Here is a 12,583-nt window from a genome sequence, read left to right as displayed (position 1 = left end):
AAGTGAAGTAGATGGTGTATAAATTTATCACTATTATTTTTAAAACTGGTGAAGATGATTACTAAAAGCTATTTGCATGATTAATTTTTTCCCTACTTTCCCTAGTCTATTTTGGAGAGGGGAATTTGAGGTTTAACAAACAGAAGCAACATACGTTATAATTTTTGATATGCCAATAATAATTTCTGATTAATATACAATTGCCTACAGTTCCTAAAATTTAGCTTTCAATTTTATGAGACTCCCTACATGCACTTAATTAATACTTAAGTACACCAGGGAAGGTTATACTGAAATAGAAGTCTTATACTTTTCATTTATTTGTAATTTTAATAATCACCCACTATTCAGAATGTTTTATGAGTTCAGACTTCCATATGCACAGGTTTTTTTTTTTTTTTACCCCCATCTTTCCATTAACCACTTGACATGACATCTATGAGATCTCAAAAAAGGGCATTAATGGGAATAGTCAGAAATGAAATGAAGGACTCCAGGTAAGAAAAATTATGGAGTGCTTCAAAGACTCTATGACACTTATTCATGAAACAGGAATTAAGTCCTATAAACTGAACATGAATTGCCCACACATGGTATTTTAACTTTCAGATGTATCAAGCAGAGTTATTTTAAATTAGATCCAAGAGATGCAATTAAAGTGATACTATACCATATACAGATGGTAAAAAAAAAAAAACCTCCATAAAATGTGAAAGATACAGCTTTTTGTTGGAATACAACTATTTGATGAAAACAAAAACAGAAAATGCTTCCCCAAAAGTTATATAATACAGGCCCAAAAACAGGCCATGAGCAAATCAACTAAAAATTTGGCAACAAAAATAATATCCTTAGGAATGCATTCATTGGATGAAGAGAAACTACAAAAGAACAATTTTTTAGGCCGGGCGCGGTGGCTCACGCCTGTAATCCTAGCACTCTGGGAGGCCGAGGCGGGTGGATTGCTCAAGGTCAAGAGTTCGAGACCAGCCTGAGCGAGACCCCGTCTCTACTAAAAATAGAAAGACATTATATGGACACCTAAAAATCTATATAGAAAAAATTAGCCGGGCATAGTGGCGCATGCCTGTAGTCCCAGCTACTCGGGAGGCTGAGGCAGTAGGATCGCTTAAGCCCAGGAGTTTGAGGTTGCTGTGAGCTAAGCTGACGCCACGGCACTCACTCTAGCCTGGGCAACAAAGTGAGACTCTGTCTCAACAAAAAAAAAAAAAAAAAAAAGAACAATTTTTAAAAAATCCTTAGTTTTCAAAATCAAAATGAAATTCTAAACATGCCCATGAAACACATTTTCACCTTCAGAATCAACTTCTCCTCGAAATAAATGCATATTCAGAATTTAAATATTTGCTGAAATTAACTCAAGAATTTGCTGAAATTCCATTACTCATTAATTTTTTTAAGTAGCCTCATCTCTCTTTACTTCCATTTCTTCGCTTTTCCTTCCATTTTTCCCTTTTTGCAGTTTTCTCCTTTAGGAAGGCATTACAGCTCATATCTCTAATAAATGTACCCTCCTACTAAACTCCACACTGACCTATTCTTTTCTCATCATAGGAACTCGTAAGTCAATATTAAAACATGTTTCCCTCACAATTCTCTAAAGGCTAAAGGTATTTTTCAGAGGCTCAAGAACAGAAAATTCATCTTTTCTTTTCCCAACTCGTGTTACAACAACTTAATGGCCAGTGACCACTACCTTAGCTTGTTGCCTCTTACCACTCCAAATTCTATTAAGATCACTCTATTAAGCCTAATGGCATTCCACACAAAATTGTGGGGAAGCTAACATAAGAAAGCACAGGAGAGCCCTGCTACCACTACTACTACTACTACTACTGCCACCACCACCACCACCTACTCCAAGGGTACATCAAATACTGCATGCACCATTTGTAAACATCAAAGGGGAATATGAGAAGAATGAATAAATAAAATCTAATGGAGCTGATCACTCATAAAAGGTGACAGGTTTATGTAACAGTCTTCAAAAAGCAGACACTTGAATCAGAAGACTTAATTATATGACTAAGACAAACAAAACAGGTAAATTTAATCTGGATATTAAATTAAATAAGTAAAAAATGACAAAAATAAGAACATGTGTATTGCTTACAAAAATCATGACATTTAAGAATTATAAAATACGAATTACTAGCTCAGAAAACCTCTACAAGTCGGACCCCAAACAAGTGAGGGTTCTTTTTGCATTAGCATATCATATCATACTGTATTTTATTGATTAATGGAACATTAATATACATCAGTGGAACATAAAAGAGAGCCCAGAAGCAGACCCACACATACGTGAAAACTGGTATCTGGTAAAAGACAGACTATTCACTAGTCAGTAAATAGTCTCAGAAATACTAGGACTACTCCAAAATTTTACTAGAATTTAAAAATAGAAGAAATAACATGATTTTTTCCTTTTCTGATTATATCAATAGTACAGTCATTATGAAAAGTGAGAATACAGAAAATTATACACACATTAAGAACGAGGTGAAACATAAGAAATAACATTTTTTCCTTTTCTGGTATCAACAGTACAGACATGAAAAATGAGAATACAGAAAATTATACACATGCTAAGAACCAGGTGAAACTGAAAAAATGCATATATACAATTAAAACATGAAAATTAGCCATGATCTGCAGTCAGCAATCATCACTAAAGTATATTTTTCACCAATCTATATTCTATTCCACTTATTTGACATCCTAGTTTAGTGTCCCTTTATCCCCCACCTTACCTTAATTCACTGCAGATATTTTCATGGGATAGTCTCTGAAACCAAGATTTTTAATTGCATCACACATTTATGACATAATTTAATAACCACCATTTTTTAAAAATTTAGGTCACTTCTAGCTCATTACAATTAAAAATACTCAAGTGTGAAGCATACCTATTAAAACTGTGGATTAGACCTTCAGTAACTCCCCAGACACAAAGTATCACTTACTTTATTTATAGTGTCATCAGTAGTATACAAAAATACCTATTCCATTCGAGTACTATAATCTTTCAAAAATTCTGTCAATTTGATAGAAGTAATTTGCATTTCCTTCATTGCTAGTAAAACTGACTATTTTACCTATGTTTATTGGCCATGAGACATTTTTTCCCTGTGTTAACAGCTCCTTTACAATCCTTCATCCTGGGGTTTCTCAACTTTAGCACTACTGACATTTTAAGCCAGATAATTCTTTGTCATGGGAGGCATGTCCTGTATATCATAGGATGTTAAGCAGCATCCCTGGCCTCAACCCACTACAAACCAGTAGCACACCCATCCACTCCCAGTTGTGACAACGATAAATGTCTCTAAACATTGCTAAATATTCCCTGGGAAACAAAAATTGTCCCCTGTTAAGAATCACTGCCTACGTCCCCACCCTTTTAAAATTATTTGTCTTTGCTCACTCTTACGTTATCATGGAAAAAGTAAATTACTATGTGACACAAGTATTAATATAAACTTTTGGATTCTCATTTTGTACTGACTGCTTCAAAGTTAGTAAGTATTGTTGACATAAATGTTGAAGTGACACTAAGATATTCCTAATTTTTCATATTTTGAAATTATCTCTGAAGTGTTACATGCTTTCTTGCTCAGAGGCTCATCTGAAGCTGGCATGGTACCAGCTCCACAACAGTAAAATTCTGACACAAATCCTAAAAAGAAAGTATTTGCCACTGAACTTAGAGTGCTATCTAATGATGGTTGTTAACATAAAAAGATCCAATCGGATGGAAAGGAAGCTTCAGAAGGTAACACAAACTTTCAGATAATAGTTCAGCATAAACTTGGGTTTCTTTCTTGGCAACTTATATATTCGTGATAAGGACTGTAACATGCCTAGAAATTCAAATTTCTATCCACTCACCCCATCTCTCCCTACCGGTTAAAACAAAAAGTCCAACAAACTGTGAGTGTGTTCTGGTTAATTTGACTTAATTCTGAGCCTTTGAGTCATTACTTCTAGATCCCTAAAATCTATTAATATACCAAAAAAATCTATTACTATACCAACATAGACCCTTGCCTTCCACATATGCAGGTGAACCAAAGATTCATCTCCTCTAACAGTGCGGTCCAGGCTGAAGACAGCCAACAAAGGACTGCGTTTTTTAATTAGCACTAGCCTAATGGATCTACTTTCTTCCCTGCTACTGGGAAGTCACTCTTCTCTCACCATTTTTGCCACTGCTGTTACCACTTCCTCCACAATCAAGTTGATATCAATTCTACTTTGATATCAACAAGGACAGTCTATCCCTTCAATACCACATTTGCCAGAGCCTAGGTAGGCCCTTAAATCCTTTATTTCATTCTACCGAATCAGCCCATAACATCAAGGTCAACAGCAGTTGAAAGGTCCTTAAGAAATGTAAGACTATCCTTGACTAACATAATTAAGTTTGGAAAACAAGATGTACAGATTTTAAACAAGTAGAAAATAAGACATCATAAACTATTAATTGCAGGGATTTAAGTGACGGTATGACAGAACCTCGAAAAAGATCACAATGTAGGTTTAGAGCCCATCAAGGAAAGGCCTCAGGACAAAGTTCGAACTTTATGCTGGACCATAAAAGGGTGAGAATAAAAAAAGGAAGTGTAAAGATATTGGACTTAAGTAGAGCAAAGAGAAGGAGCTTAATATCAACAATAAATGAGTTTCTCAAACTCAGCACTATTAATATTTTGGGCCAGAGAGTTATGAGTTTCGATAACCTGTCCTGTGTTATTGTAGGATATGTGCAACATCCTTACCCTCTATGGACTTGATGCCAGAAGCACCCCACCACTCCAATTGGTAACAACCAAAAATGTCTCCAGATATTGCCAAATGAACTGGGGGGGAGGGACGAATTGCCCCTGCTTGAGAATCACTGCAATACACAATCCCTTTTGTTGAGAAGTACACTGGTTCCTGAAAAATAACAGAGTTTGGAAAATCAGAATTGCAAGATCAAAGTCACACAAATTTGAGGGATAAAATAGCAGGTGGATATATATTTCAAAAAAAAAAAAAAGGGGGGAAGAAAAATTCTAAAATGTAGATTATTCTATTAAAAAATAAATAACTCATTGGCATTAAAATCTATTTCATGAATCTCTTCCAGTAGTACAGGATAATGTGCTGTAGAGATCTAGCCAAAATTTTTTTCTTGGATGTGGTCTTCTATGCATTAAGAAAGATGGAGGGGCCAGGAGAGGTGGCTCATGCCTATAATCCTAACACTTTAGGAGGCTGAGGCAGGAGGATTGCCTGAGGCCAGGAGTTCGAGACCAGCCTGGGCAACAGCAAAATCCCATCTTTACTAAAAATAGAAAAATTAGCTGGGCATGATGGTGCATTTCTGTAGTCTTAGCTACTTAGGAGGCTGAGGCAGGAGGATCACTTGAGCCCAGGAGTTTAAGGTTGTAGAAAGCTATGGTCACAACACTGCACTCTAGCCCAGGCAACAAAGCTAGACCCTGTCAGGAAGGGAAGGGATGGGAGGCTTGATTAAGGCTTAAAATTTCTGTTACTGAAATATAAAAATGAGTTGGCACACAGCCAAAGGTGGTGAGAGAACACCGTACACTTTAGTACAAAGGTTTTATCATACAGAATCTTGAGTTCGAGGGTGAGACTCAAAGTATTAACAGTGCTTACAACACTGGCTTTTAATATTCTGTTGTCTATTTTGTGTAGTTTTACATACTGACTTTTTAAACTGTATTTTGAAATATACCCCAGAGTTATGTGCTACTCTGAAATTACCAATCAAATAGGTATATAATTATTTGGAAAGCATTTTTCTATATCACATACTCCCAAGAGAAGAAAAAATAATCATTAAAAGCAAAGTACCTACTGCAAGAACAATTTGTACTTTGGTTCAAGGATTGTCTGAATACATGGAAAAGGAACACATCAACATTATTACATGGATAACCATTCCTGGGAATCTCCATCTACGTATGACAAAACTAAAAAGATACACTGGAAATTTTTTTATTGATACTTAGTAATTATACATATTTATGGGGTACATGTGATATTTTGATACGTGCATACAGTGTGTAATGATCAAATCAGGTATTTAGGATATCTATCCCTCAGTTACCATTTCTTTGTCTTGGAAACATTTCAAATCTTTTCTAGTTATTTTGAAATATACAACAAATTGTTAACTGCAGTCACCCTGCTATGCTATTGAATACTAGAACTTCTTCTAACTATTTTTGTACCCATTAACCAATCTCTCTTCATCCCTGACCCTCCAACCCTTCCCAGACTCTGATAACCATCATTCTACTCTCTATATAAGTAGAGAGTAAGTAAGATCATAAGACCAACTTTTTTTCCTAAGCTCCCACATATGGGTGAGAACATGTGATGTTTGTCTTCCTGTGCCTGGCTTATTTAACACAATGATCTCCAGTTCCATCCACGTTACTGCAGAGCACATATCATTCCTTTGATGTCTGAATAGTAATCTACTGTGTATATATACAACATTTTTTTTTATTCATCTACTGATGGACACTTGATTCCATATCTTGGCTATTGTGAATAGTGCTGTAGTAAACACGGGAGCGCAGATATCTCCAGGTTATGGACGAGATTATGTTCCTGAGAATGTCTTTAGGTCAGATTTGTATATAATTTGGATCCCTGATGAACAGTGCATCAACGGTAGTAATAATAACTATCATAATTACATAATGGCTCATGTGATAATCATACAGTACAATACTGTAATAATGATACCTTGCACTGTAATAGTAAGTTATAGAAACTGTGCTTTTGTTTAATTCAAACAAACAGACCAAAAATAAAATCATACAAAAAGTTTAGATAATAGGAGATACGAGAAATTTCAAAAATCAATATTAAGGGCCGGGCGCAGTGGCTCACGCCTGTAATCCTAGCACTCTGGGAGGTGGAGGCGGGTGGATCGCTCGAGGTCAGGAGTTTGAGACCAGCCTGAGCATGAGCGAGACCCCGCCTCTACTAAAAATAGAAAGAAATTATCTGGCCAACTAAAAATATATATATGGAAAAAATTAGCCGGGCATGGTGGCGCATGCCTGTAGTCCCAGCTACTCGGGAGGCTGAGACAGTAGGATCACTTAAGCCCAGGAGTCTGAGGTTGCTGTGAGTCAGGCTGACGCCACGGCACTCACTCTAGCCAGGGCAACAAAGCGAGACTCTTGTCTCAAAAAAAAAAAAAAAAAATCAATATTAGAGGTCAACACTCACCTAATGTTGCATCAATGTCTTGCTTACTAGAAGGGGCATTTTTGAGGCAAGAAGGTAGGCTATCATTAATTGGAAGATGATGATGGAGATGGGGCGAGGAGAGTGGGTGCTGGACAATCAGGATTTGATTCTGTTGCTGGAGAAGTGAAGTTTACCACTGAAGTCGGTTTCTTGAAAAAGCTATCTAGGGGTGTTTGCACAGGCTTTTTTTCTTTTTTCCCCATCATCAATGGCCTTGTAGCAGCTGATGATCTCAACAACTCCACCATAAACCTTTGTAAACCACTCAATGTTAGGATCTTGCTCCTCAAGTTTAGTAAATCCTGCTTCAATGAGACCAAAGGCTTCAGCTAATTCTTTTGTCACAGACTTTCTTGGCTCTGGATCCTCTGATTCTTTATGTTCTTCAGTTTCTATCGGCCATTTCTCTACCCATCTATGAGACTAGCTGCTTGCATAAAGAAGCTGCCCCAATGAACCGCTTATGCTATGCGGGTTTGTTTACATGTGGGGAAGAAACTAGTTCCCAAATTATTAATTATTTAATTATGAATTATCCTTATAGGAAGCCTTGGAAGCCCGTTCATTCGTAAATATGGAATGCTGTAATTCGGGTTGTCTATAATCTGGGCAATGCTTGTACAGATTTCCTTTCTTTTGCATATATGCCCAGCAGTGAATGCTGGGTCATATGGTAGATACAGACCTGTATATTGTTTTCCATAGTGGCTGTACTAATTTATATTCCCACCAGCATTATATTAGTGTTCCCCTTTTCCTGCATCCTTGCCATCACCTGCTATTTCTTGCCTTTTTGATAATAGCATTTAACTGGGGTGAGATGGTGTTGTGTTGTGGTTTTGATTTGCATTTCCCTGATAATGCTAAGCATCTTTTCATATGCCTGCTGGCTATTTGTATGTCTTCTGAGAAAAATCAAGATTTCCTTTTTTTTTTTTTTTTTTGTTATTAAGTCTCATATCCTCTGGTTATCAAACCCTTCTTGGATAAATAGTTTGTAAATATTTTCCTCCTTCTGTAGGCTGTCTCTTTACTGTTGATTGACTGCTGTGCAGAAGCTTTTTAGGTTGATGTAACCCCATTTATCTATTTTTGCTTTTGTAGCCTGTGCTTTTGAGGTCTTACCAAAAAATCTTTGCCCAGACCAATGCCCAGCAGTGTTGGAAATGTTTTTAAAAACGAACTATAGCTTGCTGCAGTTCCATCTCTCCAAAAAGTTATTCAAAAAGAAATACTCAGTTATCAAACAAAGCTAGGATTTTTGAAGATGAAGAAATTGGAGAAAATATGCCCAATTAATTGAGAAAAATCATGAGTAATTATAATCAGGGAGTTTTCTCAACATCTGGAACATTCTGCACAAAAAAACTCATTCAATGATGGCACATTTAACACACTTTTTAAAAGAGTGCACAATTTATGTGACGGAAAATAAGGGAGGAAGTAAATATGTTATGCATATTTTGTCTCAACCAATCAACCAACAAATAAATAATTCCCAGAATTAAAGGATACTAGTTTTCAAATTGAGAAAGCTTGCAAGAATTGTTGAGAGTGGCCAACACAAGGGTTAACAAATAGACCCACAGCAAAGCACATCGTGGCAGTAAAACTGCATCATTCTGGAATCAGAGAAGACTCTACAAAATTGCAGGGATATTAAACAGGTCACAAAGCCTTAACAACTGTCATAAGAAAGCAATGGAAAAATTCCTTCAAATTTCTTTCTTTTTTTGAGGTGGGATCTCACTCTGTCACACCAGCTGGAGTGCAGTGACGTCATCAAAGCTCACTGCAACCTCAAACTCCTGAGCTCAAGTGATCCTCTGGATTTGGCCTCCCAGAGTGCTAGGATTACAGGCGTGAGCCAGCACGCCCAGCCAAATTTCTAAAAGACTATTATTTTCGACCTATATACACCCAAACTATCTATTAACTAAGTGGGTAGAAAAAACACATTTCAAACACTGAAATTACAAAAAAAAAGTAATTGCTATTGTGCCTTCTCTCATTTCACCAAAACAATGACTTAAACCACAAAGAGCACGACACGGTATCTAGAAAACTGAGGATCCAACACAAAAAAGTGAATTTCAGGATATGATGAAGGGAGACCCTTCATCATCATAACATGGTAGGATTTCCATCTTCATCATAAAATGTTAGGATTAAGGCAGGTGTAGAGAGCAACAAGTCCAGAGGGGAACAGTTAAGAAGGCTCCACAAGAGATTTTTTAAAACATGAAACTGATGTTAAACAACTAAAATTTGGGGTTGAATTAGTCATAAATATGTAGAAAATTAAAATAAGGCCGAGTGCAGTGCCTTATGCCTATAATCTCAGCACTCTGGGAGGCCAAGATAGGAGGATCACTTGAGGCCAGGAGTTGGAGACCAGCCTGGTCAATATAGCCAGGACTCCGTCTCTACAAAAAATAAAAGTAAAAACAAAAAAGAAAATTAAATGAAAAAATAGCACTCACAGAGGCAGTGTATAAATCGAATGCCAATCTGACCAAAATGTCAATATAACTGAAATATAACTGCAGAAAATGGGCATGGACGCAGGAAGTATGTACGTATGTATGCATAGAGAAGGAGCAGATAAACTAAATCTTCACTTTCATTAGTAAGAAATCAGAAATTCCAAAGAAAAACAAGAGGAAAAGTAACATTATAAGACTTACCTTACAAATAGGAAGGTAAACCCCAAAAGGAACTAAATGATTTTAAAGTGGTTGTAGTAGTAGGAAATAAAGAAAAGCACACAGCAGGAGACTTTTGCGACCTTTGCTGTAATAATGAGTAATGCACTATGTGCATGTAATTTTGATAAGAATAAAAATGAAATGATAAGAAATCTACTTGAAAAGAGTCAAGTGGTATTCTGGAGTTTAGAAGCATGGCTGGGGTGGGGGGGAGGGTTTCAAATCTTAGTTTAGCCACTTTTTGATTTGTATAGCCTAAAGCAGATAATTCTAGCCTCTCTGTTTCTCCTATCTGTGAACTGGGGATAACAGTATACTTCTATTGCTATGAAGATTAATACCGGTGTAAGCAGAATGCTTAGAAAGTGGCTGACATCTAGTAAGCACTCAATGGTTATTTTTCCTCAAACTCAAGAATATCTTGAGCAATATAGTGGAAATATGCAGAGGGCTTTGGGGATGACAGCAGTGCCCTGACATGGCATTAGTAAGAAGGACTGGAAGAGAGAGAGACTTCTGTTAGACCACAATAAGATGCTAGGGCTTATACTGTACTGTCACATGACAGATAACAACTTCAGGCAGTCTCTCTGGCCTAGAAATACCTCTAGAGGCACTTTATTCCTTTTTATTAGACAGAGGAGAAAATTCTCTACCCAATATTGCTTCTCCACTCATTCCCAAAATTGCCTATTTCCTTTAAAAATTAAAATTAAAAAGGGAAATATTTCAACAGGAAAGTATTAGAGAATAGGAAAAAAAGCCTATATATTACTTAGTGTTGTCAAACCTTACCTAGTTATATTTTTACAGTTCTTGAAGAGCTAGAAGACATTTACTTATTAATATATTATGCTTATTCCAAAAATTCTCTGACTCCACTCCATTACCAATCCATTAATTCTACCCACCTTTTTACTGTCCCTTGTGCCTTTGATACATACCCTCTCTCCCTTCATTATCTGGTTTAAATTGTAACAATAATTATAATCACTCCCTAGCATATAGTTGATTCTCTAGCCCCTCTCTGTCTCAACTGTACTAAAAAAAAAAAAAAAAAAAATCAGCTTCACTGGTTAAATGCAATCCCCACCAAATCTGTACCTATACACATGAAGATGAAAATAAGATTAGAGAAAAATACACAACCAATACACTATTACAGCTGCTGTGATGTTGACAATATTACACTTCCATTGTCTAGTCAATAATTAGACTCTTCCAGGTAACTATTTCTTACTATCTCTCTCTCCTCAACCCTTCATTTCTCCCTCCCTCTTACATACTCATTTCCTGTTTCACTTATAAAACTGAATCAATAGGGAGAGAATTAATTGAATCTCATCACAGTTACCTACTATCATGTCTGTGTACACACCCTGAATTTCCACCTGCTATTATAGATGAACTATCCATGCTCTCATCTATTTACATACCAGATTCTCCATTCAATCACCTACTCAAGACCAACACTGGAAAAACTTTTCCTTTTCTCTTATCAATTACATCTACATTAACTATATATTTGCTAATGGATCATTCCCTCCAGCATACAAATACAAATATGCTGATATTTCTCCCATCTTGGAAAACTTTTCTTTACTCCACTTACCCTCCACTTCCCACATCATTTATTTGCTGTCCTTTGCAACAGAATTTCTTTAAAGTGTTGTCTCCCTCCTGTGATCTCTCAAAGCCACTTCAGTCAAGCTTTCAGTGCCACCACTAAACCTAATTTGCTCTCATCAAGATCACCAATGACCTCCATGTTGCTAAATCCAATGGTCAATTCTCACACTTCATCTTAACTGGTCTATCAAGAATATTTCACACAGCTGATCCCTTCTCCTTAATTACTGGGTTTTCTTTTATCTCACTGGTGTTTCCTGTCCATTTTCCTTTTCTGGTTTTCCAAACTGCTTAATACTGGAGCGAGCACTCAACAGTTCAGCCTATCTCTTCTCTATCTACTCTTAGTGATCTCATCCAGTCTGGACATTTTTAATACTCCATATAAGCCAGTTATATCTCACCTAACCCCCAGACTCATCCACCGAATCACTTGGATAATTAATAATCAGCATGTCAAAACTGAAGTCCTGATCTTTCCCACAACTTGCTCTTCTCGCAGCCTTTCCCCCCTCAGGTATGATGAAATCCCACCCTTCCAGTTGCTTATGCAACTCTTGAGTCACTCAGTACTGACTCCTTTCTTTCTCTCCCACATGACATCCTATCAGGAAATCCTGTCAGTTGTACCTTCAAAATATATAAAGAATGTGACTAAGTCTTAAACATCTCCTGTTACCACTTAATTCAAACCACGATCATCTCTTAACCTGATTTTAATAACCCCTGCTTCTAGCTTACTTTACCAAAAACGTATTTTCAGCACAGCCATTCACTGAACAATTCTTTTAATACTTCAGTCTGATGTCCCTTCTCTGCTCAAAATTGCAATGGCTCCAGATTTCACACAAAGCAAAAGCCAAAGTCCTTACAGTAGTCCACACTGCTATGGCCCTCATTCCCTTTACCACCTCCTCTCCTTGGTCAGTCTACTCCAGCCA

The 12,583-nt window shown here is 36.8% G+C and overlaps 1 protein-coding gene across 3 annotated transcripts in view; it reads right to left on the bottom strand.

Moving 5' to 3' along the window:
• Positions 1-12,583, bottom strand: part of PPP4R2 (protein phosphatase 4 regulatory subunit 2) — a 56,828-nt gene that overhangs the window by 18,833 nt on the left and 25,412 nt on the right. Inside the window, exon 1 of one of the 3 annotated variants that reach the window (XM_069473818.1) lies at positions 4,803-4,834. The exons of the other annotated variants lie outside the window; for them this stretch is intronic. The gene's annotated coding sequence lies outside the window, so the exon portion shown is untranslated. Of the gene's footprint in view, positions 1-4,802; positions 4,835-12,583 lie in introns of those variants that run through there. 3 annotated transcript variants of the gene reach the window in all.

Source organism: Eulemur rufifrons, chromosome 7, assembly GCF_041146395.1.
Source record: "Eulemur rufifrons isolate Redbay chromosome 7, OSU_ERuf_1, whole genome shotgun sequence".
Taxonomy (NCBI): Eukaryota; Metazoa; Chordata; class Mammalia; order Primates; family Lemuridae; genus Eulemur; species Eulemur rufifrons.
This window is presented reverse-complemented; position numbering and strand designations above follow the sequence as displayed.